Source organism: Dermacentor andersoni, chromosome 11 (genome assembly GCF_023375885.2).
Source record: "Dermacentor andersoni chromosome 11, qqDerAnde1_hic_scaffold, whole genome shotgun sequence".
Lineage (NCBI taxonomy): Eukaryota > Metazoa > Arthropoda > Arachnida > Ixodida > Ixodidae > Dermacentor > Dermacentor andersoni.
In genome coordinates this window covers 95,096,967-95,113,544 of record NC_092824.1, presented here as the reverse complement: position 1 = coordinate 95,113,544, position 16,578 = coordinate 95,096,967, and the positions used below count along the sequence as shown (strand labels likewise).

At 47.3% G+C, this 16,578-nt stretch overlaps 1 long non-coding RNA gene and 1 pseudogene across 1 annotated transcript in view; one reads left to right on the top strand and one right to left on the bottom strand.

Moving 5' to 3' along the window:
- LOC129386865 (uncharacterized) overlaps positions 1–16,323 on the top strand; it is a 278,595-nt gene extending 262,272 nt beyond the window's left edge. Inside the window, exon 4 of the long non-coding RNA XR_008614152.2 lies at positions 16,106–16,323. This is a non-coding gene — a long non-coding RNA (uncharacterized lncRNA). The remainder of the gene's footprint in view (positions 1–16,105) is intronic.
- Positions 1,557–1,674, bottom strand: LOC126539278 (U2 spliceosomal RNA; annotated as a pseudogene).
- Positions 16,324–16,578: the final 255 nt, after the last annotated feature.

Here is a 16,578-nt window from a genome sequence, read left to right as displayed (position 1 = left end):
CATACCCCCTTAAGGCAGAGGTTACAAGCGCTCAGAAAAGTGAAGCAAGCAATTGCCGGCAGCAACTGCAAGGCTAATCCCACCAATAGCCTACAACAACTCGACTCAACAACACTCAGTGCGTACATTCACTGAAAACACCCACGACACACAGAGCACCGCCTACGTTTCAATAAAGAACAAGCTTAAAACAAGGCTACGAACCATCAACAAAGCATCGCACACCGCCCTCGGAAGCACGCTACGGCCGAGGACGCTCGCCAAACGAGACACGAGGTGCGACGTGCGAAGCGGCAGGAGCAAGGTGTTCGACCGCGAGTGCTGCTGTCCCCTCTTGAGAGCATGCAGCGTGAAGTCGAAGAGAAACGTCGTTGGCGCGAGTCTTACCCCGCAATACGAGCGCGAGAAGTCGCAGCTAAGCGTCGAAAACGAAGCCGAACTGCGAAAGCAGCAGCAACGCGACGATGCTAGACGGGCTACCTAGAGTGGAGGCCTAAGCTCGCAGACAACAGCTTAACGCATGCTCACTTCACACTGCGGTTCATTGTGTCTTGCAATATGTCTGACCCCTCCGATCGCATGTATAACCCAATGCATTACCAAGTGTGCTGCAGTCTTTCGCCTTCACGTGTTGCAGGGGTAGGTAACGTGCTATCGAACTTCTTGCATCAATTTTGTTCCTTTTCGGGGACACTCATAGATTCAAGTTACTGAATTGTGATGTCATTTTCGGTTGCTGAGTGAGAGCTATAAACTTGATAGCGCCATTTTCTGAAAATGTGCTATCTTCAGCAATTTCAGTTTTTCAAAATTCACCGGTGATTACGATAGTTCCTAATGCGAAGTTTGAGCGCAGCTGTATGCGTTCTGATTTCGCGACATATTGGTTTTCGCGGACAGTCAGTCTCGTGCGGCATGCTGCAAACGGAGTGAATTGTGGCGCTACTGCCTCGCTGATCGGGAGATCGCGGGTGGCAGCGCGTGAGTGACGCGTGGGCGCGATTCACAGCAGCAGCCGCCGCCGCGGACAGACTTCCGCTCATGCAGCGCTTTGTTTCCGTAAATGGTAACGGAGGCGTCATCGGTGGACAGACGACACGTGCTACTTTGGCGCCATCTCGTAGCCGTCGTCGCCGCAGTCCTGGGCGGCCACTACGCTGTTCTTCGCACGTTTTCGCCACACCCTCCTCCTCGGCTTTCCTCCTCGCGCTCTCATCGCTGTCGCCGTCTTTCATCCCTCCGCTGCGCTCGGCGTTCGGTCTTTCATCCGTCGCTGTGCTCGTTCGCTCGGTCGCTGTTGGCGCCATTTTATGCAGGGAGCACAGGTCACCGTCAACACGCCCTTTATGCAGCTCTTTGTCTGTTTCTGTGGCACATATGACTTGACGCCGAACGGAAATTGAGCTTATTCAAAATGACCACAAACAAGTTTTCAAAAGCTGACTGAAAGTTTTAGAACGTCACTCTTTGCTCTAGCCTCCGTATGCATCCGCCGAATGCGTTTCGAGGCCGGGTACACTGGCCGGCTAACATCCGTATCATGGCGCTTGGATAGGAATGCGTGGGCCGTTCCCGTAGATAGTGAAATGCCGGGCCAGCCCGCGGCGGAGGTGAAATAAGCAGGCTTGAAGCACTCTGCCAACTTCGAAAAATAAGTTTAAAATCATGGGGGATCCACGTAGAAGCATATAAGTTTGGCGTTGTAAGAGAAACATTATGCAGGGCTCTTTATTTTTGTCTAGCTGCACCAAATTTTTAAGAATTGCCTGTGGCAGATATTACAATTCTAATCCGTAATCTAAATTACGCTATCAGGCGGCCATTAGTTCTACGAGAAATAAAAAAAATCAGTTATATAATTAGCCTAATTCAGGTAATGAACTTTTCAATTATTAATATTACGGCCGCTATTTCAATCTACAAGTTATCGCCGGTGAGTTCGCAAGGCGTGTTCACTTGGAACTAATTCTCAGGTCTGCGCCAGTTTCGAGATATTCGTTTTCAACGTGTCCGACGAAATGCGTTGGTGTTCCAGAGCTACTTTTGTGCTTCAATGAATGAAAGAGCGGTTTCTTTAAAAAAAGAGAGTAACTGGAACGCCAGTACATTTCGTCAGACACCTTGAAAATTCATATCTCGAAACTGGCGCAGTCCTGAGAATTATTTTCAAGTGAATACGCCTTGCGAACTTGGCGGCGATAACTGGTAGATTGAAATAGCGGCCTCAATATTAATAATTAAAAGGTTCGTTACCGTGATTAGGTGAGTTATTTATTTAACTATTTTTTTTTATTTCTCGTAGAACTAATGGCCGCCTGATAGCGTAATTTAGGTCACTATACTAGAATTGTGGTATCTGCCACAGGCCCGAATTCCACACACCACAACACTACACTCATGCAAACATCGTGGCGGCTGGCTGGACACGTGTGGAGCCCTTCTTTTCTTACGTAACATAATCGTTCGGATTTCCGTGACTCTGGTAGGGAGAGAAATGACGCCGACACATCTTGTGTTTAGCGCTTCCCTCGTGCGTTGCATGCTATTGCCTCAGTTTCCTTCGAAATTGGGAACGGAGCAGAGGCCGCGTAATATTCATATTTTTTTTTTCGCGTGGGCGAAGAGCCGCATACAAAGGACAATCTAATTCCGACTTGAAGGGAAAAACGCCATCGCGAGGCCAGGTACCAGAGAAAAATAACCTTGTTTTGCTAAGCGTGACGTCCATGCGAAATTCGATCTTAAAGCGTCTTCGCTTCTGACATAACGAAATGTGTGAAGATTCATCTGTTCCTCGTAGTTCGGTAGCGTGGTGTACGCGTAAAATTAAACGTGGCCCCGCCGAGTATTTTGCGCTATATCGGTTCCCTTCGGCGTTATTTAGACGCCGTGTAAACTGTGTCTAATAGATTCGGCGGGAAAAAAGCTGTGTAGCCAAGATATCGCGTTATGCGCAATCTGGGGTTTGTATTTCGCGCCGTTCCGAAATCTCTGTCCTCGTGCTTCTTGCACAAGTCACCGCTGACCTTAACGAACGTCGACTTCGATTACAAACGAAGCGACGATATAGCGCCGCGGGACGTTGTTTGACTAGGGCAAGACTTTAACAAAAAAAAAAAAAAAAAATTTCGCCTACGTAGATTGTTTCATTTCCATATCCGAAGCGCCTATACTTGAAAACTTATCGGCGTTTCATAAGCGTTTGTAGTTAAGAGCGAGCCTCATATCTGGTACTTTAACGAGAAATGCAGAAGAAAAGAAAAGCTTAACCGGCTCCAGAGGGCCCTGTCGCGAAGCTTTTCAAATGGTTACGATGGTGCGCTCCGGTCTCGTCTCTTGATGGCAGTTTTTTTTTTTTTTCTCCTAAATTGGAACAAGGACTACAAGACAGCAATGCCATCCTCATTCTGCAAACACAGCTCAAATCAAGGCTTTGCGTCTATAGATCGCGCTTCGTCATCGCGATGAAGGTAAACATATTCTCCCAACCTCGCCAAATTGTTTCGATTTCGCCTTTTGTTTCAGAGATTTGGAACTGTTAGTTGTAGTCGGGAAGTACTCGGCGGACAACTTTCTGTGATACTGGAGGAAAAGCCACGGAGGCAAATCGCACGCGAACGCCAGCACCGCTGAAGATAGTTCCACATTCTTGTTCGCGTTTTTCGAAGCTCACTAAGAGAAAGCATAAACGTCTGATTTACAGCAGCCGCAAGACAACATACACCTCTCATCGCCTTTGCGAAAATGCGAAACTGTCGCTCGCGGAAGCTACAATGACGCAATATATCTGGCAATAAAATTCTGCAGAAAGCATCGGCGATCATTGTGAATGTAAACGAAATAACGAACGAACGAACGAACGAAAAGCGAGAATTTTCCTTGCCGAGCCCGATCCCGGACCACCGACCAACCCCGAAAAGTTCCGGAAGAACTAAAGAAAGCTATTCGCTTTAAAATTAGACGCGCTGTCACGCACTGCCGAACTACTTGGCGCATTAACGCGCGTGCAGATGCGTCGATGGCACAGAAAACCACGAGAGCCTTATTGCAGTACCCCAAGTCGACAGGTCTAGTCGACCGTGTGTATACTCGGTGCCAACCTCAATATGTGCGCGAAACTGTGTCTACATGTCTATACCCTTTCCTCCAGTTCAGATTGGCAAACCAGACATGCGTCTTCTGAACCTCCGTGCCCTTCCTCTCTCTCTCTCTCTCTCTCTCTCTCTCTCTCTCTCTCTCTCTCCCTCTATCACTATCTTGTTCTCCTCTCGCGTGGATTTCTTTTCGTTACCACAGGAAGTTGCTCGAGAATGAAGTAGGATCACAGTTCAGGAAAGACATAGCTGGAACAGGACAACACGGCAACAGAAGGTCTTCGTTTCTTTTTGTTACAACCGTATGAAGCCTACAGAGAATGAAGGCAAGGAAACCATAGGGGACAACAACTGTGAACGGTTAATGAAAATGAAGAATACCCACGGGAAATAGAAATGGCAGTAGATGAAAAGACACCTTGCGGCAGATCGGATCCGAGTCCGCACTTTCCGCATTAAGCTTGCAGCGCTAATCACCAAATGAAGCCGCACTAAAGAGAAGGAAATAATCAAAATAATCACATAAAGCATTAATTCAAAACTATATATTTGCCAATTTCAAGGTAGGAGGTCGATTATCAGGGGAGTTAACGTAGGTTAAGGTTTGACTTGTTTAGAATTTCGCTCCGAAATCCCAGCGCCCGCACGTCAGGGCGACGTCACGGATTTCGAAGCTTTTCTTCTTTTTTTTTCGCGTATGTGAACCGGCGGCAACCAGTAAACGTTCTTGAAACTTGCGAAGTTCAGTATCTGGCTCCTGTAGAACATAATTCAATTCATCTTTACCGATAAAAATTTAACTAGGTCCTAGCACATGCCGTTGAAATCTATGACGTCAGCACAAGCCGGTGCGGGACCTTTCAAGGGGGCATCAAGTCTTTATCGCAATAAAAAAAAAATCACTACCGGTGTCTTGTTGTTTCGCCTCCTCTGGTTTACAAAGCCCTCTCCCCACGCTAAGAGTGGCTTGATATTGTAGAAGGTAATTTACTAACTGTATACAGAGGAGCTGTCCGTGGCTAAGGTAGCATCGAATTTTTCATGGCCCGCGCACAGTAACTACCATCATCACTTGCTCATACCCCCGTAAGCACTCACACGCCCGTAAGCCAGCAAAAATGCAATGACCCATAGCCTCGAAAGGCAGAGCCTTGAAGCACTCACCAATGCGAAGCGAGTAGTGCTTACATTCATTGCAATCACGCATACAACATACAGAATAGCATGTCGAAAGTTGTCGTCATCAATGGTTCACACCCACGTAAGCAATGTCTCATACCCCCGTAAGCAAGCAAAAAAGTGCAGTGGCTCATAGCCCCGTAAGATTCCTGGCTACTCACTTTGCGTGGGTTAGTTACGATGACACTAACCCTGTGGTCGCTGTCGGTGATTTCAATGTGGATACCTCGGGACCGAAAAGGGAGTGGTTTACGCGTTTCGTGTGGCAGACATGTCGCTTACGATGCCACACCGATCCAGCGCAACCGGCCACGCAGCGGCGTACGTGCATCGATTTGACATTATCAAAGAATGTGTCTGCAGCTGCGAGCATGCCGGTCAGTGTATATCGACTATATCGACTACAAAGCCATTGTGAGCTTAGTTACTAAGCGACAATGAGTGATGCCAATAAAGTCTTTACCACAAGTTTTCTCACCACGATGTTTACAGCTCCGCCGGTCATCTACCTTCGCAGGGTGGAAATGCCTTGAATTTTTGTGCTTTAGTGTCACTTTAAGCTTCCGCGGCGATTGTTCTCCAGGCTACCTTCTTGGATGTTTATGTACGTGTACTACACACATATAGGCTGTCCCAGCTAACGTTGGCCAAGCGGTTCAAACAAGAAATAAATTATCTAAAAAACGTGGTGCAAGATACGATTTTAAAATATACGGTGTTCGGTCTTCCAACCTCTAAAAAACCGTGCGCCGTAGGACTTATGATCGTATCTGTCACCGTGTTTATTTTATTTATTTTTTTCGTTCAACAGCTTGGCCAACGTTATGTTGGACACTTGGTAGACCTAGTGGAAGTGGCGGAGAAGAGAACGTTGGCTGCATTGACGATTAGTTCATTTCGGAGAACAAAGAAAATCTATGGGTGGAACAGGCATGCGACCATCAAACATACATTGTCTTATCGAAACCACGTCGGTTATTTCAGCGTTGCGCGGCCAGTAAGCGGACGTTCCACTAATACAAAAGCAGAACATCCTTCTCTTGTGGTATACGTTCAAGACACTACGCGTGCTATCATATCTTTGCTCCTAACAATATCGTGATATTCGATATCGCGATTTCGACACAGCGTGTGTCGAGTTTAAGTGGAAACTGAGATCTTCCATTATATTTATTTTTAAGGGGTAAATGGTACTTCTGCTCCAGGTAACTAAAAAAGGACCGGATAAGGCAATCTTCTTTTGTCTTTTTCTTGCTTTTCCAACCTCCATCATTGGCTGGCAGGACTTCACGCTACCGGACGTGATGGCGTTGGCGGCTTTGGCGGTGCTGTGATAAGTCCGGGGACGCAGGGTGGAATCCAGGCTGCGGCGGCCGCATTTCCATGGGGGTGAAATGCGAAAACGCCCGTGTACCGCTCAGTGGGTGCACGGTAAAGAAACCGAGGTGGTCAAGCTTAATACGCAGTTCCCCACTCCACCGTGCTTCATAATCAGTTTTGGCACGTAAAACCCCAGGATTTGGTTTAACTCGTGGGATCTTGTGCCTGAGTTATCATCTTCTGTATCGGCCTCTCTTTGTGATTGGTGAGAAGGAAACAACAGAATCGGGGGAAAAGAATCCTTACGTGATAGGGGTTCTGCTTGACCTAATCCTACGTATGACTTTCCATATATCAGCTGGATTTCACAGACTACGTCGCATTCCTTAATGACTCCGCGCTGTCATAATTGCGTATCTGAGGATGCAATGGCAAATAGAACATCAAAGACCTCCAGTAGCCCCCATATGCTGCATTTTTGTAAACCATACATTCTAATTAATTATTGCAAGTCAATGTTGGAGATTGAGCATGTATGTTTGCTCTATGGATATGGGCACGGTCGATAACGACATGAGCTTGAAAGAGAAGTAGCACAGAGAAAGGCTTACTAACTAAATGATTTCCAGCTGTCCTAGTTTTACTCTTTGTCTGCCGAACACGGGCCAGCTTTTACCTAGGGAAATGATGAAGCAGGGTGTGCTCTTCTTTCTTACTTATTAGCTGCCAAACATGGGATGTTAGGCCACTGAAAGGGTGGGCTGACTTAATATTCTAGCCATGGAAAACAAGAAGAGAAACAATCAAATAAATAGCAACGTACTACCGAAACAAATCTGCAGATAATGGGGTTCTTATTTGCATGGCCCCGTCGCGATGAATCGCATTTGCAAATCAAAGAGCCCGCCCTCGACCCGAGCTGAGCTGCTGCTGGCGTAAGCACTCGCTGCATTCTAGGCGCAGACGACAGAATATAAGCTGCTGCGCCTAGATTGCCCGCTTGTCTGTCGATGGAGCTAGCAAAATGACATGGCTGCTCGCCGAGAGGACCTTGGAAAAAATGGCCGGACGAGAGACATGAATACGGTTGTTACGGTAAAGAAGTCGCGTCACTACCCGAACAGGCATTTCTCCTTTTGTTTCGCTGCAAATATAAAAGGCCAATATCGTTCGTCTGCAAAGGTTCTCAAGTGCGTACCTGCCTTTTGCTTTTTTTTTCGTGTGCAGCATCTGGGATAGGTCTACATCTCTTTAATGTGTCGTCTGCTCCGAGTGAACTCTTTATTTTCCTCTGCTGCATGTTTAGTTTTCGTCAATTGCACCGTTCGTAGCTCTCAATCTCCTTAATGTATAGTATGTTCCGAAACACGTACGAGAAACTACGGAATTAACTGCGCTTGTTTGCAAGCCGGCCGCCGCTTTATGCAATGCCCCTTTTTTAAAATTTGACACCGTCTTCCTTTTTCTTGCGCTATTCTCGTGCGTTGTTGACATCTTTCACTCGGAGGCGTGTTCTTCGTTATGATTTCCCATTAGGCTTAACTGCTATTGACGCAGCGAAAGCTGTCACATAAGTGGCCATTCTTGAGGTGCGCCTCCTTTGCTCGATTCTTCCTCTGAAAGCTTTTTTTTTCTTTGTGTGTGTGTGTGTGTGTGTGTGTGTGTGTGTGTGTGTGTGAGAGAGAGAGAGAGAGAGAGAGAAAGACATTGAATACTGCACCGACGACATTGTTCCCCTATAGAGTCGTATTTTAACATTTATTGCTGCCCCAAGTCCAAACACTGCTGCCATGAACGAACTGCGTGAACACTGTATACATTAGGCATTAAGCAGAAACCTCGCTGAATTTATTCACGCACTTTAGGCGACGCGGGCCTGGACTCACGGTTGTGATAACATTTATGCAATGTGTCCTTCACGTCGTTCCTCCTATCATCATCCCCCATTGTGACCCATTTTCTTCCCCTCTTCCCCTTCCCTTACGTAGAGTAGCAGGCCAGATGCTCCATTTTCCGGCCGACCTCTCTGTATTTTCCAATCATTAAACTACTTCTTCTTCTTCCTTTCTATTACCACCGCATCATCCATCCGTATGGAAATATCGGCAGTCGCAAATACTCGGAGCTGCTTTATCGAGTGTAAACTGGTCAGTGAGTCCTGTAAATGCGATGCAAGACCAAGACATTTTTGTTGGAAAACATTGAGGTGTTTTAATAAGCGTCAACTATTTTTCTTTCACAGCTGATATTGCAAACATTGATTACTTGCGGTGCACTAAGTGTTTGTTGCGACATGATGTGTGCTTAGAATATTTTTAAGAGTGTGTGAGCGCTGCATGAATTTTCTTTAAATTTTCTTTTTTATTGTTTGTTTAAGGCGGCTCGACTAAATACTTTTCCACTAAGCCAGAAATGAGTAGCCGGCATCGCGCATGGTGGCAAACTCTTCCACACACGCACAAATAATGAAGACACGTATGCATACTTTATCGAGTAAATGTTTAGCTAGAGTTCATTCAACTTTCACTCAAACATTGCTGCATTAACGTTGAGAAAATCGGGTGATCATTGCCCTGTTCAGCCGTAATATCCAGCGATAATTGCCTTATCGAATGGGTTGATAATGATGGTGCGCATTATTACTAAGTTAGACTTGTGAGACTCTGCACCATTGTCACGTGGTAGTGACGGTAAAGGAAGCAGCAAAAGTGAATGGCGAAACTAGGGTTTTATTGGGCGAACCTGTGCCCCCAAAAACAGGCTGCACTCAAAGTACAGCGACAGCGGCGGACACAGTCTGATCAGCGGGTCAAGTGCGTCGGCTTTTATGCATGAGCCATCGAACGTTCCAGTGTAATCGCTGGGGCCCGCGTGGCTTCCAGAAAGTTTCTGCGTGGCGCATACGTGCAATCAGATTACACAAGGTTCGGTGACAACAGACAGCGGGTGGCAGCGTCGATAACATTCCAAAAACTTCCGGCACATGCAGGCGCGTCCTGCTCTGGGCGATAACATTTGTTAGACGCTTAAACGCGGCAACTCGATAAACAAGCACTCCTGTCACTAAGCGTTCTTCGCAATGCTCACAACAGTTGCTGACATCGTACTGCGAGCGACATCGGTAATCGTTTCTCCACGTTGCCTGTAATATACCTAACTAGTTCAGCGAATCGTATTGATTTGCGAGCAAAGCCGTTGTTACATAACGCGCAACGAGCGTACCGATAAAGCATCCAGATTCGCTCATTAGGTGAACTTGTAGAAACCTATCCGGCTGTTCACAGATGCAGCAGCGAAACTTTCTGCGCTTGCGAATGATGCCGCACAGTCCTTGTGGAATGCACGTTTCCGGCACACACGTACAGATCGCATTGACTTCTCTCCGTCTTAGCCTCCCCCCTGTCTGAACGGAGACAACAGCACGTTTTCAACTGCGGCTTGGCGTATCTTTCACGAAGCCCTTTGCTATACTCGTGGGAATGGATGACGGTGCTGCTTGTGACGGCTATAGATGAGAGTACATTATCAAACACGTAATTGCCGTTGTCCTCGCCAAAGGGAAGGTGCGATCGGTTCATTCGGTTACCGGCGCGCGCAATTAGCCTACTCCGCGCCGACGTCGCCAGCCGTGGGGCGCGGCCACGTTTTTGGCGACGTCAAAATGACGAAACGCTCCTGTCAATCATCGTGCAACCGAGCACGTCGTCTGCTAGGCGCCGAACCCGACGGGAGTTGGGAAGCTTGGAGCGATGATACGCTCGTTACGACACCGGCTTCGCATGGCGCGTCTGGTGGATTGGATTAGATCTTACCGGCGGCGGCGGCTGCGGAATGGCACGTTCGGATCCAATCCATAGTTTAATTCGAGCAAATGGCGCTTGCGTTGGAACTTAGGTTGTTGCGCTGGCGTTGCTCGAGGAGGAAGGAGAGTGGGTGGCGGCGCGAAACGAGTTTGAAAAAATAACAGAAAGCCAATTAAGGGGTCGCTTTCGTTTCTGAAAACAAACCGTGCGTTGGTTGTACAACGAAATCGACCCCATCATCGGTACCAGCGAGCCACTGGAATGTTGTTGCTGCCTCTTGAAAAGTGCGCCAGTGTTGCTGTCGTTCCTTTTTTCTTTTTTCTTCTCGCTGTGCGTGACACCACCTAGGGATGACGCAGGTAAACTAATAGTTATAAATTGCAGTAGTCACACGTACTACTATTTAACAAACGTGTTTGGGTTTACAAAAAGAAATACATTTTTTAGATAAAGACTTCATTCATTTGGAAGATGAGAAACATTTCGTTTTGTAGTATACTGTCTGCAAGCAGACGACAAACGAGGGAACTAAGCTTCCGGGGAGTTCACCGCTTGCCGATTGGCGTACTGCCACTTTGTGACGTTGCAGCAACTGAACAGAACGCGTATCGAACAAAGATCTCCGGTCGCGGCCCAGGTGGTCGCTGGCGACCGCGTAAGCGCCGGTCATTCGCGGAGGCGCAAACAATCCTGGAGTGCTGGTCTATTACATTCTAACGCCAGAAGTAGCGTCAAGGCACCACTTTAAAAAAATGGTGGCTGTGCTCATCTTTCGGTGACTCTCGACGCTAATTAATGCGTTAGCATTGAATCAATGTAACGACACAATGTATTGTCGCGGTCGAAACGAGTTATGTGTGAGGCTTTTATTGCAGCGGGACTCCTCTTTCGCGCTTCCCTGTAAGAACACTCGGCGCCACCTAGCGTCACTGCCGAGAAGCCTGCGCGTGAGCTCCGAAATCCAAGGCGCGCCGGTGCGTGGCGATCGTGGGCTGAGAAACACGTCGCGCGGCAAACCGGGCTTCTCTCTTCTCGCGCTTCTTTTTGGGGACGTTGCGCCATCTGGTGCCACCGCCGAGAACTCCGCGTTGTGGTCCCCGAGACGACAGGCGTGCGGCGAACCGGTGCGTTCGAACGCTGAGAGTTGTGCGCTGGCTTGCCGCCGCACTCAGTGGCACGTGCTCGGTAACGCAAGTTGGCGAGAGATTTACCGAAGAGAGGTACTCACCCGCCGTGGTTGCTCAGTGGCTATGGTGTTAGGCTGCTGAGCACGAGGTCGCGGGATCGCATCCCGGCCACGGCGGCCGCATTTCGGTGGGGGCGAAATGCGAACACACCCGTGGTACTTAGATTTAGGTGCACGTTACAGAACCCCAGGTGGTCGAAATTTCCGGAGTCCTCCACTACGGCGTGCCTCATAATCAGAAAGTGGTTTTGGCACCTAAAACCCCATAGTTATTTGGAGAGGTACGCGCCTAGCGCATTCGTGGCGCGGCTCGCTAAAGTGTTCCCCTGGAAGGCGTCCGTTGGAAAGCGGCAAATATAACCTCAGTGCATTTGTGGCGCAGCCTGCTAAGGCTCCAGGTCTTTGAGGAAGCGTTGTGATGTGGGCTCGGTTCCGTTCAGCATCGGATGAATCTAATCGATCTTTCTTTTCGTCAATGTATAGTGGGACATTCTCAGAAGCATGTGCCTAGTGGCCCAAGTTGATTCCAAAAGCCGTTCATTCAAGAGCGGCACACCTCTGCTGGCACGTGCCCAGTAGTCCAAGTCGGCGTCATAGTTTCTTCGGACAGCGACATCTACGCAGTCTTTCGTCTACAATCACCCAAGTCCGCGTGTTAGTGGTTAGTCGAAGGGTGTTACATATATTTACACATTGCTCCAAGTGTCGGTTTCAAGCCCTCTTACCTCGGCACAGCAGGTTGTTGCGCCACCCATTCCACTACTGGCTTCGCAGTGTCCCTTGTAGGCGGAGGAAACCACTTAGATACAAACATAGATAGATAGATAGATAGATAGATAGATAGATAGATAGATAGATAGATAGATAGATAGATAGATAGATAGATAGATAGATAGATAGATAGATAGATAGATAGATAGATAGATAGATAGATAGATAGATAGATAGATAGATAGATAGATAGATAGATAGATAGATAGATAGATAGATAGATAGATAGATAGATAGATAGATAGATAGATAGATAGATAGATAGATAGATAGATAGATAGATAGATAGATAGATAGATAGATAGATAGATAGATAGATAGATAGATAGATAGATAGATAGATAGATAGATAGATAGATAGATAGATAGATAGATAGATAGATAGATAGATAGATAGATAGATAGATAGATAGATAGATAGATAGATAGATAGATAGATAGATAGATAGATAGATAGATAGATAGATAGATAGATAGATAGATAACCCATGAAAAGTACGCGAACTTCCCTAAGAATGTCCCATAATTGCGGACGTTGCCTTTGCCCTCCTTCCCCCACTGCTTTTTCGCGTCTTTGCTTTCTTGCTTCGCTATTCTTTCTTCCTTACCCTTACCCCTCTGCCAATGTAGGGTAGCAAAGAACAAACATATCTTCCTGCTAATCGCCCTCTCTTTCTAGTGTAATTTGTCTCTCTCTCTTTCGGTGATTGTATACCTTACCTCTCTATCTCGGCAAAGAAAACATTACGACCTTTAGGAGCTGAGCATTCCTCTTTCGTTTTCAACCGACTGACGAGAGTGCATACGTCTTCCTGAATCTACACTTTCGAAATCCGCGACTTTCGACGCAGTCCGGCCAAGCCGTGGTGCGACTACCCACGCTTGCTTATCGTTTATTCTATCACTCTTGTTTCTTTCGGCCGTCTTCCTTGAATGTTAACGCGGTTGATGGTGACTCGCGATCGATTTGCTGCCCTAATTGACGACTCTCACTAGCCGCTACTTCCGTATTCTAACCGTATTCTCTTCGGAGATGGCCGCGGCTAACGCTTTCTTCAATGTTTGCTGTGTCTACGTCATCGTTCTTTGTTATTTCTCCTGCTTTCGAACACTGTCTTTTACTTTTTCTCATTACACTTAACGCGCGCAGTCTATTCCTCCTTTATTTTTTTTTGACTCACGGCAGCACTCAAATTCCTTTCGCACCGCCCTATCCGCCGTCCCTCCTCCTCTTCCCCTCCTTACCGCTTGTTTCTCCACTGATCCGAGAAGTTCCTTTATCCTTGTTCGCGTAGCCGTCGTTGCTTATTCACAAATGCGAAGGGCTTTAGACTTCATCTTGTAGTACAGCGCGCGAAAGAAAGATAAAATCAGGCGAAAAAGGAGGAACTGCCTGAGAAAGAGTGTAAGGCGGCCCAGATGTCCATAAAACTGCACACTAACGCAACAAAGCTAGAAAGAGCGTCAAAAATAAGTTAGGAGGGAAAGCAACAAAAAAATGAAGAAAACAATCAAGTTGGAGAAATAATGAAGCGGCGATAGTGTTGCGGGAAATAATTAAAGAGGAATTCAGGAAACAGCGAACAAAGAAAAGGAACTAAAGGAAGTGAAAGGGAGAAAGAAGGTGGGCGGAAACAGATGAGTAGGGAAATGAGTGAAAGCAGTAGAAGGAAAAGACGAAGAGTCGAGGACAAAAAAAAATAATAAAGGCTGACAGAAGGACTGCAGCGATAGAAGGATGCGAAGAATAGCATAAAGGCGTGAGCGCAACTGGCTAAATCCCGCGGAACTTGATGCAACCCCTGGAGCCACATTGTAATCCGCGGCAACCGAAGCTCGCTGGGAGGGAGAGGCAATATAGATTGGAGGAAACGAGCTTCCACCGAGGTAGAACGACCCTGAAGGGAGCAAAGAAAGAAAAGAATCTAAACGCGCCGACGGGCCCGAATGGGCGCGTCAGAGGCGCGGCGGCGGCGAAGTATGTGAAAGATTCAAAGGACGTTAACAGAAAAGAGGGCAAGAAGGAGCGGGAGGCTGGCGGGGGCGGGGGGGGGGGGGGGCAACGCGCTATGCAGGGAAGCTGGCTAGCCGGCGAGCGAAGCGAGGCGTAACTAAGCGTGCGGTGGGGCTTCGGCGCGCGTATTCCGGGCCATGCGGGCGAAGCACCGGCAGAGCTTTTCTCGTGGTGGTTTTCCCGGTAGTACGGGGGATTGAATTATTACGCCGGGCACTGTGGCGAAGCGCGGGGCCGAGGATGGAAACGGGGGAGGGGGCGAGGGTGCTTAAAGAAAGGCCTTTCAGCGGCTTTTGGCCGGACCAGATAAGTGAGTTTAGAAAATGCGCAGTCCTTCATTTTTTTCTATTTTCTTTTTTCCCTCTCGTGCAGCGTCGTATAACTGAGTATCTGCGCAGCATTACCCTAGTTCAGTGGTTCTATGGGCGCTATGACTTGCCTGTCACGTGTGTCTTCCTGCGCGTGCGCGCGCGTGCTGTGTGTGTGTGTGTGTGTGTGTGTGTGTGTGTGTGTGTGTGTGTGTGTGTGTGTGTGTGTGTGTGTGTGTGTGTGTGTGTGTGTGTGTGTGTGTGTGTGTGTGTGTGTTCCTCCCGTTATTTTATTTTGTTCTGACAGAGACCTTTCCGCACTATTTTCTCGTCTAGCTGAGCGAGAACCTCTGCTCGGTCACCTGAAGAACTAGTGATGCCTTGTCGATCTTGTTATAATCGTTATCTTGTTCCCCTCTGCCCTGTCATGTAGTTGTCGAGGCTCACTGGAAGCTCGCAACCTAATGCTCCCCTTGAGAGCACGAGTTCTATGGTGCCTCTGACAATCTAGCTGCGTCTTAGGGCGGTTGAAAAATTCCGTCCGATGGGAACACCGAATATAGTCAGACGGGCAGAGCATTCGCTGAAGCCAAAAGAAGTTTTGTTGGCAACACTATGTGTGATTGAAGGACAAATTTGAGGCCTAAATGCACATTAAATATCGCGCCGAAACAGGTGTTCCGATTGCGTCGGTCTGACGTCAGCAATCCCAAGTTAGTACCGTGTTTTATGTTTGTTTCGTACGAAAAAGGAAAAAAAGACACCAGGACTTTCCGGCGTTGTTCTTCACTTACATTAGCATGCAATGTAATCATTCTCTGCTGACAAACTGTCACCAGCGCCGAATAAACGTCAAAATGTTAGACGCCGATTGGAGTTAGTTCGGGAGCATCGAGATGGCGTTGAAACGTTTTCTATATTCTTAGGCGTTTTTTCTCTGGCTAAGGATGTTTCTGTTGACAGAAGAGTTAGCCTATGTAGTATTTTTACATTGTAATATAGCAAATTACTTACCTATTCTCTATAGCATCGCTTTAAAACTCTGATGCCCTTACACTGTTCCGCGTCAAGGAAACGTCGAGCAATTTGATTGTTCGTATTTCTGCCATAGATAGCACGTTTGTACAAAAAGGAATCTAAATTATATTTGAGTTATAATGTAATTAGTACAGCAATTTTTTACCTAGTGATTGATTTGCTGAAGTATGTTCAAGTGGAAACGTTCCACCATATGAGAAACGATACTATAGACTATGCGTCAAGCTTCCCGTGCTCAAATCTGAATTTTGAGCTTGTAAATGAAGCAAAATGCATTATGCATTATATCAAACAGGAAAAAAAAAGGATAAAAGGACAACTGTTGTCTTTTTCTCTATTCCCTTTCATTTTGCCCCTTTTGCCTGAACTTGTACGCTCTTCTTTTGTCGCAGCTGGACACTCCTGCTAAGTGCGTCATCGTTCCCGTCATCGAGGCACTTGGGACACCGCGGCTACAGAGAGCGAATGGTCGTGCCCGACACCTATAGTTGTCGCGGATGTTGACACTATACGCGTCTGTTTGTGCTCGCGATGTGCGTTTTCTTCGGTGTGTACACCTTCGTCGCGGCGACCTCAGCTAGAACCCACGTCTCCTGTCAGCCGAGCCAGGAGGAAGGCAAGTCTCTCGATCTTGAAGCAGTGTTTGGGTGCGGACTAGTTGGTATTCCATCGCAAACGTCACTTACAGAGCGCGTACATCGACGGAGGGACCGAAAGAACGACGAAGGCAAGCGCTGTCTATATCCGTGGACGCAGCCTTAAATTGAACGTCAGAATGTAGAGAAAGGTTGTTTATAATGTCCGACGATCCTTTAAGCAGAAACGAATCATTAAAAGCGCTTGTCTTCGTCGTTCTTGTGGTCCC